General features: G+C 30.1%; 1 pseudogene; it reads right to left on the bottom strand.

Annotated features, from left to right (window-relative positions):
- Positions 1–218: 218 nt before the first annotated feature.
- Positions 219–1,248, bottom strand: LOC125855974 (pectinesterase/pectinesterase inhibitor PPE8B-like; annotated as a pseudogene).
- Positions 1,249–6,685: the final 5,437 nt, after the last annotated feature.

Below are 6,685 nucleotides of genomic sequence, written 5' to 3'. Positions count from 1 at the left end.
TTTTTAGACATTTTAAATTGTTAATTATTATAATTTATAATAATTTTTTACGTATTTTTCACATTATATATGTTACTCTCTCTGCCTCAATTTATTGGGACAAAAAAAAGTTTAAGAGTCCACAAATTTTTAGACATTTTAAGTTTTTATTATCGTGATTTATAGTCTTCTTTACGTTATTATCAAATATAACATAAAAAAGAAATAAGAAAAATAAATTAGTACTCTAGATAATAGGGCCGGCAACTTGCAGATTTATTTGTTGATGCAATCCATTCAACCCATCCTCTAGGATCTATCAAGTTACCGGTATAATTTTCCATTATCACAGTCCTAGAAAATATATCCCATGGCCGACCTAAATATGTCAAGACGTTATCTATGGTAGCCTTTATAGTGCAATTTTGAAGCACTATTCCAGTTGGAACGTCCTCAAACTCTCTCTCCTAGGTTGTGATTGTGTTATATTGTTTGGCCAATGGAACGCGTGCAACAATCAAGTAGTTTTGGAACAAGGTCGTTGTGTCACCGCATATGAAATCTATCATGCCATAGATTTCACAATCTCGATAGAATTGATGTTGTGTTTTCACATACAAGGTGTCTTGATACCCATCAAATCGAAATCTACAAAAAGATGTCAAATCTGCTTCAACTCTTAATGCCATTGCCTAATGCTTTATAGGTCTGACATTATTCCTAAAAATTAAGTCGTGGGCAATGAAGCCATCGCCAAGAACCCCTGCAAATTAAATAAGAAGAAACAATTATAATTCATCAAAATTAATAAAATTTATGTATTTATAGAGAGAGGGACTTACCAATGGTTGCATTATCATAGATTTTGTTGTCGTCGACAAAATTTCTATTACCTGTTATTATCGTAATATTCATCCATTCTTCGATCATGAAAATATTAGTCTTATTTTTATCAACTCTATATATTCCTGATATGTGCCTTTCTTAATTTTTATGAAGAATGGTTTGACACTGCGATTAGGGACCGACAATATTGCTCCACCAATTGTGTTGAAATTTCCGGGCTCATCTTTAGAAACAATCACGTTATAAGGTGTTCTGTTATCAGTTGGCGTTGAACACAAACAACTATAGTTGCAGCGACAAATAATGTCATTATATTCCTTGCTTTAAAAAAAATTAAAATATGATGAGTTTATGGACAAGAATTACAGCTACAATTTAGAGATATGGAAGAAGAATATCACAAAAACCATCTGTGATGACCATTTAATGGTGATGAACATAAAATAAGTAAAATTCTTTGAGTCACTGAAGGTGACGAGCATGCAACAATTCTTCTTGGTAGTGGAAGAGTTCTGCTCTTTCTTAATATTGTAGTATTGTCCAAACTTAACAAAAAAAAAACCTCCTTTATATTGTAGTAAAGGTATACTTTTTCTTCCAAGTTTTTATTGTAAAATGTAATTTTAAAAGGCTTCTTGTTTTGGACAACTAAATGTCACCTTCATTGAATTGAATTTTTCTATCATTTGTACAATTACTTACCTAGGTAATATGTAATTGTAGTAACATTTTAATCCTTAGCTTAGTTATGATATTGCTTTCTTCTTATTATATTTTTTTATTTGGAGGGAATCAACTTGTGACTTTTATGAAATTTTCATTTTGTGAAGATACAATTTTTTACTTTCTTCATTTCTTTTTAAATGATATTTTAGTTTTTGTAATATTCTCCAACATAAGTGACTTTTTAAAGATATCAAGATGATATTATTTTTTTGTTGTTTTCCTTAAAAGTTCATCTTTACTTAAAATGTACAAGAAAATTTTAAAAAGCTAGATGGAGTAGGGAAAATGGGAAGGAATTACATGTTATAAATGACAACAAAGCATAAAGTAAAGCAGTTTAATATTAGTCTTTTCTTTTGTTTTCGCCTCCACTTTATCATCTTGTAATCATTTCGTATTTAAGTTTTTATATTTTGAATTTCTTAATAAAAAATTTTTTATCTCCGCCACTAACGATGACTGCTTGATGCGCCAAAGTAACAATAAAATTGAATTGGGATTGGACATTTTATTGATGAATCTTTGCCTATAAGTCATATTAATCTTTAGGTAGTTGACCAAGCTTAGGAAAAGTCCAAGAATTTTTTTAGTACAATTTCGTAGTCTTTCTCCTCTTCCAGTTGGGCGCTGCTTAGATGTTAAGCACCCTGCAATGTTAAAGTTGTAGGTTCGAGTCATCAAAGAAGCAAACAGATAGTAATTTGTTAATACTTGTGTCCGTTATACTTATAGTAACGTGTCTTTCATTTCACCCTATATCTATAATTGAATTTGTTGATTTTTTAACCCTTTTATTGCTTTTTTAATCCTTCATGTCTATACAATTTGTTAATTTACTCCACAACTTGTCATCAACTTTTTACAATATCACTCTATACATTAATAATAATAAAAAAATTCTTTACTTGCATGTTAATTTCATTGCAACCATATGAGAATTGAGTTGTTGGATAACCAAAGAATAGATTAGTTGAAGAGCAAATATCCAACAAGTTGATCATTTTTGCTAAAGCATGAGAATACATATATATTAGTAAAAATCTAGCATAACACTTCAAGTTTATTTTACCTATATATAGGTGAATATTATTTCATCCCTAAAATGGGTCTGTCATATTGTTGATAGTCATAATCATGTGACACAACTTTGATACAAAAGTTGATGAAAAAGTTCATGATTAGAGGTTGAAACTTGAGTAGATGGTAATTTGATGGTGTTTAGGACATGAATAACCATTATTCATTTGGAAAAAAACTCTTACAAGTAGTGTTTTCGCTAAAGAATAAGTGTATAATTTAAATTTAAACAGAAATGTAGATACACTACATTGATTTTGCATAAAATTTAGAAGGTACTAAGATATAATCTACATTTATCTACAATTTTATGTATAAAACATTGGTGCTATAGTTATTGTGCGATTCTATTACTTGTTCAATCCTACGAAGCTTGTTTTTCGTTTATCAACGTCTTCTCTTATCTATCTAATAATAGTAATTGGAAAACTTAGAATAGTAAGTGGATAACATTTTATTATATTATATAGTTTCAACTTTCAATTTCTAATTAATTATTATAACGTTGCTAAGGAATTGAAAGCTCAAATTGAACTTTGGTTACAATAACAGTCAAGATTTAATTAATTTGTTACTTATTGCTTTCAATTTCTCAATTGACCCTCGTTCTAGTGAAGTGTCTAAATAACACTCAATCCCAAATATTAAATAAAAGCAGTAATAAAATTAATATCTATATAAAATTACCTAATATGTTTTGATTTCTAGCCGTGAATAATCTATTATTGGTCACATGAATGTAATATGTCAAAATTGGCTAAAGAAAACTATTGGTTACATGCAAGTTAAAATATCAAAATGGGGGGGGGGGGGNGGGTGATAAAATAGTCTATTTTCTTCTGTACTACTAGGTTTAAATAAGTCTTTAAGTATCATTTGAGCAATTTTGATTATTTTAGGAGTCGACTCAGATAAAATTAAGTTAAAGAGATTGTTTCTAATAGACGTTTTATTCAAGTTGAGAATAAAAAAATCATTTTAAAAATGAAAAAACTGAAGTGGAAGCCATATAAAATAAAATGGAGAAAATCTCAGTAGCAATAATCAATAATATGATAATCAAAGCAAATTAGATAACAACAATAATATAATCGAAGATAACAGGAAAATAATAGTAAATATATATCCCTCCATATCATATCCCCCCCTACTGGCTACCCCCTATTTTTAATCATCTTTTTTCTAGCTTAGCTATTAATACTACTATTAATTTAGCATGGCTTGGACCACCACCAATGCCACTAGTTGCATCAACTTCGTCATCATTGTTGAAGGAAGCCGATGGAACATGTCAAAGGAACAAGTTCAATGAAGCTGACTGACGAGTTAGAGTTAGAGCCACACTAGGACTAGACTATTGAATCCTAATTTATGTACGACTAAGCTGATGGTGCATGAGGCTAAAGCCGACTAGGATAAGGTATTTCAATTTTTCCATAGTCATTTTTTTTCTCTTCCATCACCGATTCTCATTAAATATTCACAAAATTCAGGATCTTTATTAGTACACATATTCGATAATTGTAATTTTCAAGTTAATTCCAAATTTCAGAAAACAATAAACTTTCACAAATAAAATCTTCTTGTTTTCCATCACGAACAACATGAAGAGTTTGTCTAAAATCACCACTTAAAACAACTACTTTACCACCAAATAGCGTATTTATATTCATTAGATCTCTTAAAAGTAAATCAAATGCTTCAACCATTTTCTTTTTTGCCATTAAAATTTAATCCCATACAATTAATTTTGCATCTCGCATTACAGAGGCTAGTGAACTTTGTTTACTAATATTACAACTAAAATTTTCATTAACATCAATAGGAATTTTGAATAAAAAATGAGCAGTTCAACCTCCGGGAAGAAGTGATGCTGCAAGACCAGAACCTGCAGTGGCTAAAGCTATAAATACTTTGTGTATTATTGTAGTCAACTAAGCTCGATATAAAAAGATTTTACCAGTTCCACCAGGACCATCAATAAAAAAATGCCCCTGACTTATTTGAAAACACTCTATCAAGAATTGTATCGTAAGCTTTTCTTTATTCAATATTTAATTTATTTTGTAAAAGTAAATCTTCCTCACTAACTACGATATTTCTTTTGTAATTAACATCCTTAGCTTTTGTTGTTGTTGATGATGCTTTAATAATTTTGGGAATTAATTCAAATTCATAAATATCACGACCCATTGAATGAAGAATTTAATTTATATGATTTAAAACTTTATAATGAATTTCTCTTGCATCTACGCTCAAAATTGTCTTGAAATCTTCGGACATTAGGCTTTTAAATCTTTTCCATAGTTCTTTAGGATTCGTTGGATTACAATAGTTCAACAACACAGAAAATAATTGTCTTAAACTGGATGACATTTGATAACTTGCAGCCTCAGACATGCATTCTATTAAGTTATTATCACAAAGTAAAAGTCCTTTTTTTTTTCTGCAGCTTCTCTAAATGTATTATATTGTACTTCATTTACAATTCGTATATCTTCATATGATTTTGGTCCTCTTACATTCATTAAAAGTAGTCTAAGATAGTATCTTTCTTCTTCGGTTAGATGACACGTTATGACACAACAAATAACATGACCTCGTTTATGAAGAGTCCACATTCTATCTATTGTTGACCAAACGAAGTACTCTAGAAATTCACGATACAACAAATTCAAGTCCATAGCTTCTTTGTTGACTTTATTCATTAAAAAAAGTTCAGTTAACATTGTCTTTTTATTAATGGGATTATTTATAATTTTATTCAAGTTGTCTGTACTTTTGAAGGAAACATATTGTTGTCCATCAAGATGTATTTGAAGATGATATACACTTGGACTCATTTCACTTATAGAAAACACAAATATTCTCCATACAACTTCAAGTGGTGATACCTACCTAGCAGTTTGATATTCTTTTATTTCATCTATCTCTAATTTTGCATCATTAGCATGTATTTGAAAAGCTATTCTATCATGTCCTTTGCATATGTATTTGTAAATATACTTAACAACTTTAATATCTGAACAAATCTCCACATTCATATGACAGTTAAATTTACAAAGTAAAAATGGATTGTAAGGAACAACCCATGAATTATCAAGAAAGTGTCCTCTAATTTTTACATTTTTTTCGGTCTTTCGCCTTCTATAAATTGGATATGAATTTTTACTTTTTGTGATTTGTTCTGCAAATTCTTTAGGATACTTATATTTATAATAGCCTTTTTTTTGTACAAGAATTTATTGGATTCAAATTACCACAAGGACCATGCATCATATGTTGCATAATAAGTGAGTATAGATAGGGGTTTATATTCTCATCTGGTAAATCAGCACATTGTCACACCCCGAGCCTACACCCCGGACATGGCTGGCACTCGAGAACCATTGTTGGCCCCAAGCGACCCTTGGCCTGGCTTACTTACTCAGCGAAAGACTTTAAGCATTAAGAAAAGAACTCAAATGCAAGATAACTCAACTGTTTCAAAACTAAACTCATAATGTTTTAGAAATAAACATTTAACTTAGCCAAAATGGCAACTCAAATCTGAACATAAGCCAATAACAAAGTAAAGACAAATGAACTAACTAAGTGTCTATTTATGAAACCTCTAATAACTGAGATGGATGTCAGGACAAGACCCACGACATCCTAATGAACTAAAATACTGAAAGCAATAAAAGAGATCATTCGGAAAGCAAGGAGGCTCACAACTAGACTTTGAGTGCTTAACCTGATCAATGAGGCACTGGATGATGATCCTGGTTACTTGCATCTGCATCATAAGACGATGCAGGCCAAGTGGCATCAATACATTGAATGTACGATTATGCGAGTTGGAATGTTAAACAAGACATAAGCTTGAAAAGAATTGAAGAACTTACCTGGCTCAACTCAACTCAACTAAACATTACTCATTTCAGTATAAAGTAGTGTAAATAAATGCAGTATAAAGAAAGGCTTTAAAACATGGTTTTCAACTCTATGTATTTAGAAATACAATAATAACTTTGTATGTATGCAAAGATACAATATAAACTTTGTTTGTATATGA

Source organism: Solanum stenotomum, chromosome 2 (genome assembly GCF_019186545.1).
Source record: "Solanum stenotomum isolate F172 chromosome 2, ASM1918654v1, whole genome shotgun sequence".
In the NCBI taxonomy this organism is placed as follows: domain Eukaryota; kingdom Viridiplantae; phylum Streptophyta; class Magnoliopsida; order Solanales; family Solanaceae; genus Solanum; species Solanum stenotomum.
The sequence above is the reverse complement of the archived record's forward strand: the minus strand, read 5'-3'. Positions and strand labels throughout refer to the sequence as shown.